The 15,737-nt window shown below is 35.0% G+C and overlaps 2 protein-coding genes and 1 non-coding gene across 10 annotated transcripts in view; 2 read left to right on the forward strand and 1 right to left on the reverse strand.

Moving 5' to 3' along the window:
* LOC102613633 (probable disease resistance protein At4g27220) overlaps positions 1–15,737 on the reverse strand; it is a 214,808-nt gene that overhangs the window by 165,773 nt on the left and 33,298 nt on the right. The window lies entirely within an intron of this gene.
* Positions 1–15,737, forward strand: part of LOC102629844 (protein BONZAI 3-like) — a 100,957-nt gene that overhangs the window by 40,464 nt on the left and 44,756 nt on the right. The window lies entirely within an intron of this gene.
* LOC127902914 (small nucleolar RNA Z247) lies at positions 2,910–3,046 on the forward strand. The gene has a single exon (XR_008055551.1). It is a non-coding gene; the product is annotated as a small nucleolar RNA Z247 (small nucleolar RNA).

Raw genomic sequence — 15,737 nt, forward strand, 5'->3', positions numbered from 1 at the left:
CGTTATCAGTAATAAATTTAGATTTAATATATATTTATATAATCACACGGTCATAATCAGTGTTCTATTGTAGAGCTGATATGACTTAATCAGATCCTCGAATTAACTTGTCTTACACATACAATTAGAGCTGATTTTCATATTTTACGACACATCAACTAAAAATATATATATTTCAAGAGCTTATGAAATCAATTTTTAGTCTCAAGTTTATGGTTCTTTAGATAGCCCAAACTAGCCCAATACATTCATGCCCGACTCAACATAAAACCCAAAAACAGCCCATAAAATCAATACCGTCCACGTGTCATAACCCTACTCCTAAAGCACACAATATCAAATGTAAGGAACAACTCACAAACGCTACCCCAGCTTGCTGGTTGCTCCGACAATCAGATTACGCGTTACGCACTTTCATTATCCATTCACATTACACGAAAATAATGGCGCTTCTGAACGTCTCCATGTCTTCCAAATTCACGCAAATACCTCCAATTTCTTCCACCAAACCCCTCTTCACATTGACAAACCCACTTGTCTCCTTCCCAGGCCACTCTTCGCCTCAGGTTTCCACTCATTGTAATCTTTAGTTGCATACGCAGATACGATCACATTGTTAATTCTCACTTGTTAGCTTAGCCAATGCAGTGCTCTTACTTTTGGTCTTATGTTTCGACTGCAGTTGATGAAGAGTCAGATAAAGTCTCAGGAGAATTTTCTCTTTTCTGTATGTGAGTCGGTGACTAAAACCAGCTTTCTAGCTCTTGTTTCTGCTTCTTTGTTCTTCGTTGATCCTGCTCTGGCATTTAAGGTACAATATAACCAACATCTAATCCCTTCTAACCGTTTGTGTGTGTGTAACTGTAACTGTAATTGTAATTAAGAAAACAAGTGATATTGGTGGCAAACTGGCAATGACAAGAAAATTCTAATACCACAAAAAAATTATCAGTTACGTAACAACTGAATAATTAATTATAAAAGTCTTGTACGTACCTTATCTGTCAAGTCATTGGCCGTACTTTTATAGTTCAACGCCAATTTAGGACATCTCACTATTTGTAATTCTTTTAAAAATGGAAATTCAAAGTGCAGATCTCCTGTACAGCAGAAGCTTGTGAGATTTCCAAGATCTATTATCTTTAGATATAGCAGCTGAGGGAACATTACAATAATATTAATCTTGCTTTCTTCTTGGTCATCCACGACTATTATCTCTTCCAAAACAGTGTTCACTCCCTCAACCTCCCACTGAATGGGACTCTCACCAATACACAGTTCTTCTAAGCGGGGTAAGCTTGATATGACATTTGGTGGAATAAATTCTAGTTTGAAACAATAGCTCAGGTCCAAACCCTTCAACTGGGTCAGCTGGCCTATTTCTTCAACCAGAGTCTCCATATGAGAACCTCGAAGCGTAAGGATTTCTAATTTCTTCAGGTCTCCGATAATAGCTATGTCACCTAGTTTGCAATCATCTAGAGACAGTGTTTGAAGGTTGTGTAAGAGACCAAGTGAAGAAGGCAATGGCTTCAAATGCATCGTAGTGAAATTTAAAACTCTAAGCTCTGTCATCTCAGTAAAAATGTTATTTGGGATTCTCAACGAAGGATCACTGCCAATAGAAAAGTATTCAAGGTGTGGACATTCCAACTCTTGAGGAAGCTCACTAATATTACTATTATTTAAGGAGATTGCAGTGCAAACCTTTAGTTTATCCTTATCTAGCCATTTGATCTGTGGGACAACATCATTATCCACTACGAATCCATGTTGGTCTCTTGATGCAATTGATATGGCTACATCACGAACAACATCATGCATAGCAAACCATTCACTTGTAACACCATCAAGCAACAAGCAAGAGTTTTTGAGCTTATCAACCAATGTAAGCGCTCTATCTCGTGCTTCTTCCAACGTGTTGATGTTTTGAAACAGAGCCAAACCCATGCCATAACAGAGCAAGTCTTCAACACAACAGATGAATGAGTACCCTATTAGCAAAAATGTTTCTTTAAGTTCCCTACCTTCTGTTAAGGAAGCTCATGTGAGCCAGATAGTCAGCAAAGCAGAGGATTGTAACAGCTGCAGCTCACGGTTACAAGTTGATGACTTGGCATGCCAGCTAGCACCTGGTGGTTACATCATTTCTTGTACACGTGAATATTAGTTTTAGTTAGTTATAATAAGCTATTAAGCATGATTAGCTGGTTGAATTAGTTGAGCTAATATCAGCTATATAGATACATTAGTATATAAAGAAACTCTGTACATTTACTATGCATTCGATTAATTGGAATAAAAGCAATTTCTCAGAATCATTACATTTTCTTTCAATACTTTCTTAGTTACCAAACAAGCTGTTTTCTCACTTGGTATCAGAGCTAGAGATAATGACATCTGTTAATCTAGCTTCTTCCTCAAATCAAATCCAAAACACTTCCGCAGCTTCAACTACTATTTCGTTTACTTTCAATACACCAGTAAAGCTTGATCAAGCCAACTATCTCATATGGCGATCTCAAGTTCTGGCTTCAATTTGTGGCAACAGACTGGAAAAACTTATTGATGACTCGGTTACACCTCCTCCAACTCATATTGCTCAAAGAGTTGGAGATGATATCAGATCTGTAGAGAATTCAGATTTCATTTCATGGAGATCTCAGGATCAAGTGCTGCTTGGATGGTTGCTTTCCTCAATGAGTGAAGGAATCATCAGTCTGGTTTTCAATCTGGAGACATCACGTGAGGTTTGGAAGGCTATTGAGGTACAATTTGGTTCTCAATCTAAATCAAGGCTTTTACATTTGAGGTACATGCTGAATTCAACTAGAAAGGATGATATGAAAATCACAGATTACTTCATTAAAGTGAAAAATATATCTGATAACATGGTTGCAGCAAGCAGTGCCTTAAGTAATGATGACTTAATTTTGCACATATTATCTGGCCTAGGACCAGATTATAATTCAGTAGCTACCTATATAACTGGTCAAGTAGGAACTGGAAAGATGGATCTGAATGAAGCTTTTGCAATGCTCTTAACTCAAGAAGCTAGGATTGAGCAGCAATCTCAGATGCTAGCTAGTACAGACATGAAAAATAACTTTGAAGCTAATTTTGCTCAAAACAGAGGACCTAAGAAAGGCAACATGTTCAATAGAAAAGGTTTTGGTGGTTATGGTTACAATTCAGGGTCTGGAAATAATCATAACTCAGGTTTTGGTAACAATGGTCATTACAAAGGAAATTTTGGTACTGAGTTTGCCGGTGTTGGTTTTAATAACCAGTTCAATGGATATCAGTCTGGTAATCAGAGAAGAGGAGGCAATTGGAACAACAACAACGGTTCAAATAATTTTAACAATGGTAAACCATCCATGAATCCTAAGCCACAGTGGAATGCATCAAAACCTACCTGTCAAATCTGTCTCAGGCCTGGACACACTGCAAACATTTGCTGGAAACTTGAAGAATTCATGGCTTCAGGTGCTTACAGACCACCACCAAATAGAGGACCAAAGGCTGCCTATCTGACTAACATGGATGCTCCAGTTGATAACAATTGGTATTTGGATAGTGGTGCTACACATCACCTCACCAATGATATGAATAATGTGAATGCTGTTGAACCCTTTTCAGGTAATTCTAAACTTGTTGTTGGAAATGGCTTTGGTTTGAGCATAACACACATAGGTTCTACTATTCTAAGAATGCACAATGCCCTGAATCACTTTGAACTCAAGCTGAACAATATTCTACTTGTCCCTAAAATAACCAAAAACCTAATAAGCATATCCAAACTGACCAAAGATAATGATGTTGTGATTGAGTTTACTGATAATTTTTGTTTTGTGAAGGACAAGGTGAAGAATTTAGTTATACTGCAGGGCAAAGCTGAAAAAGGTTTATATAGATTGCTATGTGTTCCCTCAACCAAGTCATCTACTTCTCAGTCAAACCAAAGTCTCCTTACTCATGTCGAGTCAGCTGTTTCAACTCAGCCTATCTCAATGTTTTCTACTGTTATTTCAAATTTCCAAAATAAAACTGCTTCATGTTTGCATACAGAAGCTTTATGTTCTCAAAATCCAAGTTGTATGTTGAACACTATGGTTTTGCATCAGAGACTAGGTCACCCTAATACTAAGGTGCTAAGTCATGTAATCAATTCTTGTTCCTTTTTAAAAAATATCAGTGGCAGTAAAACAATTGATTCTTGTGATGCTTGTAAGATGGGAAAAATGCATAAACTCCATTTTCCAGTAACTGAGACCAAAACCAAAAACCCTTTGGAACTTCTGCATACTGATTTATGGGGCCCTGCTCCTACACCTTCTATCCAAGGGTACAAATACTATGCTAGCTTTGTGGATGATTTTACAAGGTTCACCTGGATTTTTCCTTTGAAAACTAAAGCTGAAACCTTCCAAGTGTTCAAAATATTTAAAGCTCAAATACAAAAACAATTAAACAGGCCTATCAAATGCCTTCAGTCTGACTGGGGTGGTGAATACAGATCATTTGTTCATTTTCTTCATGAGACAGGCATTCAATTCAGACATTCATGCCCTTACACACATAATCAAAATGGCCTTGTAAAAAGAAAGCATAGACACATAACTGAGTTAGGTTTAACTTTGCTTGCACAAGCTAAATTACCCATCAAATTTTGGTGGGACTCTTTTCATACAGCCACTCATGTTATAAACAGATTACCAACTCCTGTTCTTTCCATGAAAACTCCCTATGAATGTCTTTTTCATTTGCAACCTGATTACTCTTTCCTCAAAACATTTGGTTGTGCTTGTTTCCCATTCTTAAGAGATTACAATCATCACAAGTTTCATTTTCATACATCCAAGTGTGTATTCTTAGGATACAGTTCATTACACAAAGGTTATAAGTGTCTACATCCATCTGGAAAAGTATATATAACCAGCCATGTTCTTTTTGATGAAACTTCTTTTCCATATTCCACTGATTCTAATTTTTTGAAGTCCATGCCACCTAAGGTCTCTGACTTTCAATACAATTCTTTACAATTCTATAATGTTTCAGTTCCTAATAGCAATCTAAAACCTTTTGAAGCTATTGCTGCAGATACTGGTTCTAACACTTCTAGTTCTCATTACAATATCTTGTTACCTGCCTTTTCTACTCATCCTATTTCATCCACTAATACCATAACCTCTCATATCATTCCCACAACATCTCCAGTAGCAACTTCAAACACTATATCTTCACCTTTCATCCATCAAAATTCTCCAGAACTTCCTATACCATTTCAAGCTTCCTTACACACATCACCTTCCAAACCATCTTTATCACTTTCCAACCCTACTATCTCTGTCCATCCCATGACTACCAGAGCTAAAGCTGGTATATTCAAACCTAAGGCATTTCTGACAGCACACAACAGTTTAGAACCTTCTAATGTTGGTGAAGCTTTAGCTGATCCTAAATGGAAAGATGCAATGCAACTGGAATATGATGCACTTATCAGAAACAAAACCTGGAATCTAGTTTCAATGGATCTTACTCATAAACTGGTGGGCTGCAAATGGGTTTTCAGAACAAAGTATAATTCAGATGGCTCAGTATCTAAGCATAAAGCTCGGCTTGTTGCTAAAGGATTCCATCAGACAGCTGGGGTTGACTATTTAGAAACTTATAGTCCTGTAGTCAAGTCTTCAACTGTCAGAGTTATATTGAGTTTAGCAGTTATGCAAGGCTGGAATGTTAGACAAATAGATATCAACAATGCATTTCTCAATAGGGATCTTACTGAAGATGTGTACATGCAACAGCCAGAGGGTTTTATTTCAAAGGGAGGATACATTTGTAAGCTAAACAAAGCTCTTTATGGTTTAAAACAGGCACTAAGGGCCTGGTATGATAAGCTTAAGGGCTGTCTTACAGATTGGAATTTCACAAATTCTAAGGCTGACACTTCATTGTTTATCAAGCATGACACTAAAAGTATAATCCTTATCTTGATCTATGTAGATGATATATTAGTTACAGGTCCAGATTCAGTCTTGCTGGAGGCATTCATCACAAAGCTGAGTAAAGCTTTTGCCTTAAAAGACTTAGGCATGGTATCATATTTCCTTGGTATAGAAGTCAGCTACACAGATCATGGCATGCACCTCTCCCAAACTAAATACATCAAGGATTTGTTGACCAAGACCTCAATGCAGAACTGTAAAGAAACTGAAACTCCTTTCAGCACTGGTTACAAATTAGAAAGAATAGCTAAAGGCTCATTGGGTGCAGAATTTGAAAATCCAACTCTTTACAGAAGTTTAGTTGGAGGGCTTCAATACTTGGTTCTAACTAGACCAGACATTGCTTACTCAGTGCATAAACTCAGCCAGTGTCTAATTGCTCCAACTCTCCAACATTGGTTAGCCTGCAAAAAGGTGTTAAGATACCTTCAAGCAACTATTACATATGGCCTCTACATTCAGCAAGAGGGAACCTTGGAAACAAAAGGGTTGACAGGATACTCAGATGCTGATTGGGCATGTGATACTGATGACAGGAAATCCATTGGAGCTTACTACATTTTCCTTGGTAATAATCTGATTTCCTAGTCTTCGAAAAAGCAAGCTATTGTGGCAAGTCTAGCACAGAAAGTGAATATCGAGCCTTATCAGCAGCAAGTTCTGAACTTACATGGCTGCAATCTTTGTTTTCTGAGCTAAAAATTATCAAGTTTCCAACTCCTGTTCTCTGGTGTGACAATCAGAGTGCAGGTGATCTAGCTAAAAATCCAGTATTCCACTCCAAGACCAAACATATAGAGCTGGATGTTCATTACATTAGAGATAAGGTTCTGAACAAAGAGTTAGAGGTTAGATATATTCCTACTGAAGAACAAGTGGCAGATGTTCTTATTAAGCCTCTATCTTTTCCAAAATTTAGCTATTTTCGTTCCAAGCTCAATGTAGTTAACAGACCCTTGAGCTTGAGAGGGGATGTTAAGGAAGCTCATGTGAGCCAGATAGTCAGCAAAGCAGAGGATTGTAACAGCTGCAGCTCACGGTTACAAGTTGATGACTTGGCATGCCAGCTAGCACCTGGTGGTTACATCATTTCTTGTACACGTGAATATTAGTTTTAGTTAGTTATAATAAGCTGTTAAGCATGATTAGCTGGTTGAATTAGTTGAGCTAATATCAGCTATATAGATACATTAGTATATAAAGAAACTCTGTACATTTACTTTGCATTCGATTAATTGGAATAAAAGCATTTTCTTTGAATCATTACATTTTCTTTCAATACTTTCTTAGTTACCAAACAAGTTGTTTTCTCACTCCTTCTAAATGATTGTAACTCAACTCTACAGTTGAATAGGCCACCGCTTGTGTCCCAGAGAAGCTTCTCAAAAAAGGCCTTTTTAATTGTCGTAAAGCATTCCTCCATTCATAGAGACTCTTATTTTTCAATGCAATCACCTGCCATCTTCTTAAAAAGACTCCAAGCTTCTTTCTTATTCAAAATATCGACAAAAGAATTATGTTGACAATCCATCTTACAAGACAACACATCTAGACTTCTTGCCGTCAGCAAAACTTTACATCTGCTGTTATCATCTGCTAATGGAATTCCAACAGCCTCCAAGTCAAGACTCCCCCAAATATCATCCAAGATTATAAGGATCTTCTTCTCTACTTTCAATCTTTCATATAGCCTCCCTGCTCTAACAGTTTCAATCTCTTCAACTAATCGCAAACCTATCTTCTCTGCAATTTATTCTTGTATCTTCTTTATTTGCGGTGTTTGGGATACTTGCGCAGAAATGACCTTCTCAAAGAGATTATTTCCCTTGGCTTGCCCAGCGACTTCCTTCACCAACATTGTCTTTCCAATGCCACCCATCCCGTATACCCCAATCATGTTGAAGTTATGATTGCTTAATGAGCCTAGTATTTCCTTCAAAGTGGATTTTCTTGATTCAAAGTGAATGAAACCTTCGGTAGACTTAAGCCATATCTCCTCTGGAATTGTACGGAAAGAAACGCTGTCAAATTTCCTTTTTTCATGGAGTCCAACAATAGCATTCACCTCCCTCCCTTTCTGCTTTCTTGCTAAGCTGGTAGTGGGTCTTCAAATTGGGACACAACCCATTAAAACACCGGTTGTTTGATTTTTCTTCAACTTCTGTAAGCTTCCTAACTTCACTGATGACCTCGGCCACACTAATCAGCCACTCCTCAACGTGTTGTTGAATTCCGTCCCCTTTGATTTTGGAATCATATACTTTATACTGTACACTGCCTCTAGCATTCTTTAGTTTATCAACATCATTCTTCAGCTTCTTGAAGTTGGTCTTGTACGTGCAGCAGTAAGTAAATGGATGAATAATGGGAGCAACCAAGTACTCTGCAACTTTTGCAACAACGGAGATAACAATTTCCATTATCCTTTTTTATTTTATTTTATTTTTATTTTGCTTTGAGAAAACAGGGGAAAACAAAACCAATCACAACAAGAAATAAGAGACAAGGAGGGCAAGGAGTGAAAAAGCTAGAAATAAAAAAGGGAGTACAGTGAAAGATCTGCAAAGAAGGTTTAGAAAAAGGATAATTAAGAAAAGGGAACCAAAAAATGTATAAGGGATTTTCAGAGAATCTGAGAAAAGTTGGATGATTACGAAAATGCTGGAGCAGGACATTTATGACTTCTGTTGGTAATTTGATTTCGTTAAGCATTTTCAAAAAGAAGATAATACAAACAATTGGAGATTTGGTGATGATAATGAAAGATTAAGTAAGCTACTCCATAATTTATATGCATTAACTGGAATCGACAGCTCTAGCTCGTGTTAAAGTCAACCAAAAAGACAGATCATGGAAAGCAGTAATCCAATAACTTAAAAAGAGTTAAAAACATTTGCTATAGGAAATGGTTGCGTTGACATGTATTTCGGGGATCATGAAATATAAACAAAGACTACGTTAAAAGATAAGCAAAAGTTGGCAAGATTGGTAATGATATATTAAAAGAAAGACTAATAAAGCTTTCCTAGCAGCATTAATCATGATCATTTGATAAACTAGAGGTAATAAATGATTATATTTTTAGTGGAAAACAGAGTAAGTTACATGAGCTGATTGCTTTTGTAAATATTCAGCCAAAAATACAAGTTAATCAAAATAACCTACCATCAAGTCAACCTTGGGGCAGAAAAAAACTAGTAACATTAAATGAACATAGAGTGATGAGTTGGGCCAAGTCTTTAAATCAGCTATGTCATGGAAAATAACAAGAAGATTAAAAAAAAATAGAATCAATCAACTAGTGTATAGTATAATGTTTTCACATGTAATTAACTAGGAGACTAATACACTATCACTCAGCATTAATCAAAATTATCTGATAAACTAGTATATATTGGATATCTCTGTGCAAAACAGAGTGCTAAGAGATAAAAATTAACCTGGTGTCTTTGCCAGGTGTTTATAATCGCTAAGCTTGCCTCATATCATTGCCAACTTTGGCCATCTGGTAGTTGCTTATTGAAGAAAATAAAGGAATGCTGATTCGATCATGCAAAGTTTAATGTTAATTAAAGTTAAAAGCGATCAGATTCATATTCATTAATATGCTTTTATACGAATCGTTGCGTCTCAATATAATAATGGTTGCAGAAATGCCTACCTGTTAATTCCCCATTTGTTGTCTCTGAAGAAAATTTGACTTGAAGCAATGTTATAAGAGGTTTATTGTGGGTCAATTTCTTGTGAGCATTTCAACAAACGGGTGGTACGCAAGCACAGCTCCTATGCCATCGCTGCTACTATACGTGCCAGGTAGCTACTTCCAGTTGTAAAACGACGCCGACATGTCATGCTCGGAGAGATCCTTCCGAGGTTATTCTTGGAAGCATTTGACAATGCCACGTGTACTCACACTCACAAGTGAATTAGCCCTCCACACTAGGGGTGGGCAATTTCGGATTTGGATGAATCCGATCGGATTTCGGATAATTCGGATTGAAAAAAAAATTCATCCGAATTCAATCCGACTTTAAATCCGATCCGAATTATTCGGATCGGATGAAAATTTCGGATTACTCGGATTCGGATTGGATCGGATGAGTTTAGATTTTGGATTATATTTCGGATTTGGATTATATTTTGGATTCGGATTAATTCGGATTGAAATCGGATTTGGACATTTTTAACAATTCTCACAAAAAATTTATGAAATATATAATTAATGAAAACTTACTAACCAATAAAAAAAAAAGAAAACCAAAACAAGTTGACAAATGACAATGTATTATTTCCTTGACAATATGGCATTGACATATACCAAGAAAACAAGCCGATACAAAGTTTCCATTCACAAAAATAAAAAAATATAATCCATTAAAATGAAAACATTTAAATAATCAAATCTAATAATCTATAATCAACCGCCCATTTATATTCTCATATGCATTCATTTTGTACGAACACTCCCATTTAATTTAATCAGTAATCCTCTTACAAGCTAGGTGCATAAACATTACTCCAAGTCCCAGCCTCCAAATAAGCAACACAAAATAAACATCGCTCCAACTCTCCAAAGTCCAAATGAATAACACAAAATAAACTTTGCTCCAACTCTAAGTCTCCAAGTAAACAACACAAAATAAACATTACTCCAAGTCTCCAAACAAACAACACAAAATAAACAATCAAACATTACTCAAAGTCTCCAAATAAATAAACAACATAAAATCACAAAATAAATATTATCATTATATCATCCAACAATAAAATAAACCAAAATAAAAATTATCATCCAAAAACATTTAGTCATTTAGCTTATTTTTTTAATTTTCAATTTTTTTTAGTTTACAGTGCAAATCCGATCGGATGACTCGGATTGATCTGAATCCGATCCGATCCGATCCAAACCAAATCCGATCGGATTGCACAAATTTCATCCAATCGGATTTGAAGGCAAATCTGAATCCGATCCGAATTAGTTCGGATCGGATCGGATCCTACTCCACACCACCCGCCCATAGTAACGAATTTTAACTGAACTCTGACTTGGTCAGAATAAGTGGTGCACGTGATGCAAACACGTGAGGACCCAAATGACAATTTCCAAAAGCTGAATGGTACATTTATTATATGTGTGCATTAACTAAATATAACTATTAATTATATGTTAAAATTTTTAATATATATATATAGGGTAATTATCACAAACCTCCCCTGAGGTTTGACGTATTATCAATTTGATAGATTGTATTCGCGTATTCGCAGCCACCTCCCCTTAAGTTAGTACACCGTTTAGTATAAGTTTAGTGAGTGAGGGCAAGATAGTAATAGAACTCGTTAATAATAAAAAATTCAAACAAACTTTAAAATATCAAATTGGATTCTGAAATTGATTTGAATTTTGTTAATATTCCAATGGGTAAAAACAAAAACATGCTTTTAACCAACAGACAATATTATAACAAAAAAATGAGAAAGGAAAATGGCATCTTCTTGCTCCGTTCAGACAGGAGCTACCAAGAACAACGCCCCTTTCATCTCTACTATACTTTAATAGAAAAAGGGTGCCACGATCGGGAGACCATGACGACTAACTCGAAGACGCCGATAGCAGGGACGACCGAATCACGACCACCAGGTGGAAGAATGCTGACCAGTGAGTTTCCATGTTGACCCACAGACAACCTCAGTTTGTTCGAGCCGCAAATGAGGTATGAAAATGCTTATTACTGTGCATGTCAGTTTTATTAGATGGAATTAATCAATTTGGTAAAAATGAGTAATGGGTCTCGACAATTTTTTTAGAGTATCTCTGTTGCTTCCATTATTTTCCATTGATTGGTTTAGTTGTAGGTTAATGATTGTTGTAAATGCATGTTCACCTGATTTTGATTGAAGATGGCTTCAGCTACATTATGTTGCCTTGTGAATGATTGAAGATGGGTATCAAAATTTTTAATTGTTTAAGCTATTGCCACTGATTTTTGGATTCATGCTAGTTTTTATTGAATTACAGATGTAATTAAGTGTTGGAGATTCCTTGTGCCGCAATATTAATATTTTGAGGATACTTGATTTTGTTTTTTTTCTTTTTATCACGATATGTACATGTCTTGGTTGAAAAAATGTCATGATTTGCTGCATTCTCTCACACTGGAGCAGTGAGTTTAGTGGTTTTAATTATTTTCTTCTCTTTGACTATAGCTCTACTTCACTGCATTCAGATGTCTTTATTTGTCCAGCGTCAAATGATAAAGGAACATAGTCTCCTTTTGATTTCAGTTTGTCTTTCTATTTTGTAGCCAAGAGGTTCTAACTACCGTCGAGAGTGAAAGGCTCTCCAAGTCAAGGCACATAGCTCCTACTGCTCTTGTTACTTTCCCTGAAGATTTTGATAATGGGCTGGTGATTATTTAGTTTGGTTTCAAATTATGTTCTCGACATTGTATTTTGAAATATTTGGTTGGTGAGATAAAGTTTATTATTATATCTCTAATATGTGAGATGGCTATTTCAAGATGGTATTTTGGTTACAATGTTTTATTTGGTATTTACAACGTAATCACAGCTCTTGGCGCTAAAACGGATATGACTGGCCAACAATTCTTTGATTTGTGGGAACAAAGTATTTTTTTTCAACACAAGGGTATTTTGGTGATTTTGTCAAGTAACAAACGGTCAACTAAATGGTATACTAACGTTAGGGGAGGTGGCTGAGAATACACAAATACAATCTATCAAACTGAGAATACGCCAAACCTCAGGGGAGGTTTCTGATAATTACCCTATATATATATATATATGTCATACATATACTACGTAGATGTACTACAATAGAGGTGCTCTAGAATTTCTCGGCAAACATAGCATAGCGATTGAAGTGAAAGAAAAACTTTAATCTTTGGTGTAGTCATTAGTAAAATTTGAGCCAAAAAGAAAAATTCATATTTGTAAACCTCGAAACAATAATCATTTGGAAGTAGTTGCTGAAATTAATTAGGTGATTTTAACCTCAAATTTGAGACCATAAATCATTGAATGTTTTGATTTCAATACTAGTGGCAATCATGTACACGTTTAACAACTTAGTTAAATTTATAGCAACTAATAAGTATCCAACTTTGCAACCGTATTTATTTCTCATGATTTGATTAAACTGAGCACTCCGAAAACTTCAGTTCCTTCCATTGTTGTAAGCTGAATGATACATGTTCGATTTGATTAAACCGTATTTATTTATATATTGAATGCTACTTCAATGAATTTTACTGCCGCAATAATACTAAATGATTTTTCATGACAAAAAAATTCAATAATTAGAATGATTATAAGTTAATTTTATGCTGAATTTCATCATTAACTGCTGCAATACTCCAGAAATCCAAATACATTTAACTAAACACAAATTTTATGAAATCATTAAACACACAATTTGAAAGCGGATTCAAAATAACTTTAATAAAAAAACCAAAAGCATAACAATCAACAAAGAAGCAGAAGAACCTCTCACCAATGCCAACTGACCCTTCATAGAAAGAAAGAAGTCAAGCTCCTTGTAATATAACGCCTCACAAATTACACAAAAAAATGGCCGCATTCCATATGATGCATCGAACGTGGCCCGAATCCTTTCGTAAGTTTGGAATTTCTGGAGAAAAATACACAATGAAGGTGAAATCAGGAAAATAAGGATAGTGATATTTTGTGCAATTTTCATGTAAATTGCAGGAATTAGCTTCTATTTGGTTAGCAACACTGGATGCCTAACTGTTATTATTACTATTACTATTATTTACATGGATTGGGTTGGGTGAGACAGGTTGATTATAATTAACCCAACCCAACCCAATTATTAATTGGATTAGAAAAAATTTACCTGATTAACTTCATAATAATTCACTCAATTCATAAAAATTTGATTGGGTTGGATTAGGTTCGTCAGGTTGGATTGAGTTTGCCTACCCCTATCTCTTGACCCACATTATTTATTTTTATTATTCGGTAATTTCATTCAACCAATAAATTTAAATTTTATCAATTTGTATAAAATAAATTTATACAAGAGCTTTTAATTCTATCATCACTCATCAAACAATGTTAGATGAAACAATAAATAAAATATACAAGGTATCAATAAATCCAAAAGCATCCAATGTGTTAAAAAATAGGGAAATTTACAACCGTCCACCTGTTTGTTTTGTCTTTTTCAAAAATACACAAACACTTTTTTTTTTTAGCGCGCCACCTGAAGTTTACTTTTTGTTGCATTCTTCCACTTCCGTCTAATTTTCGTTAGCAAATTTAACGGAATGACCTTTTTACCCCTCAAAATTACAATTTAACCCAAAATAAATAGAAATTGGAGATAAATTGGATGGATTTAATTTTTTTCAAAGGTGGATGCTAGAAATTGGAGGAAAATAATGTTTGTTGCTTGCTAAATTTAGAAAATTTGTATTTATTTTTTTGGAGGAAAATAGTGTTTGTTACTTGCTAGATTTAGAAAATTTGTATTTATTTTTTCTCTTTCAAAAAAATAAATACAAATTTTCTAAATTTAGCAAGCAACAAACACTATTTTCCTCCAATTTCTAGCATCCACCTTTGAAAAAAATTAAATCCATCCAATTTATCTCCAATTTCCATTTATTTTGGGTTAAATTGTAATTTTGAGGGGTAAAAAGGTCATTTCGTTAACATTCCGTTAAATCCACTAACGAAAATTAGACGGAAGTGGAAGAATGCAACAAAAAGCAAACTTCAGGTGGCGCGCTGAAAAAAAAAAGTGTTTGTGTATTTTTGAAAAAGACAAAACAAACAGGTGGACGAGTGTAAATTTCCCTAAAAAATATCCTATCATTTGAAATAAAAATATTAAAATATTATTTTCGAAATCAATAATGATATAACCACAAACATTAAGAACTTGTGTAAACAAACTAACGTGGCATAAAGACATTAGCTAAAAATTGATAACTATTATTTTTGTAAATCATGTGGGTCTATAACAGTTTTATACAACCAATTTTCTCATGCAACATCTGTATGAATTTTTTACAAGGTGGTTGTGGCTCTATATATCCAAGTCGTTGTTCAACTTCAAGAGATCCAAAATTTGTGAAAGAAGCCACGAAGAGATTTTACACCATTCAACATGCCTATTCTGCTGTTAACCTTACTAAATTCCAAAATTTTTAATTCTTATTTATTTATTTATTTATTTATTATGCATGTAATTTGTAGTATACAATAAGAAATAAACTTGTAATTTTTTTTATAATGACGGATAATTATCGGATTCACGAGATGCTGTTTTCCTTCTTCTCTCTTCAAGTTCTATCTAATGCCAACAAGAGGTTCTTGTACTATGTAGGAGTCTATGATAGTGATGATGAATAAAATAATATGAGCTCCAATTGTGTGTGTGTGTGTGTCTCTCTCTCTCTCTATATATATATATATTGTTTTCATTTCATCTTTAAGTTTTTAATGCGCTTTTGTTGCTTTGAAGATACAGGAAAATTAATTCCTACAAGAAAGGGGGCGGGGTGGAACGGGGGAGGATTTTATTACATGAGACTTTTTAGTTTTGTTTTGAGGGAATGGGAGATTTCTTGAATGAAATGGCTGTGATGATGAGCCAAACACAAACTAATGTAAGCATTCTTCAATGCATATTTATGTTTTCTATAGAATAATTTGAGAATTGTGTTTGGAAATTCCTAG

Source organism: Citrus sinensis, chromosome 5 (genome assembly GCF_022201045.2).
Source record: "Citrus sinensis cultivar Valencia sweet orange chromosome 5, DVS_A1.0, whole genome shotgun sequence".
Classification (NCBI taxonomy): Eukaryota; Viridiplantae; Streptophyta; class Magnoliopsida; order Sapindales; family Rutaceae; genus Citrus; species Citrus sinensis.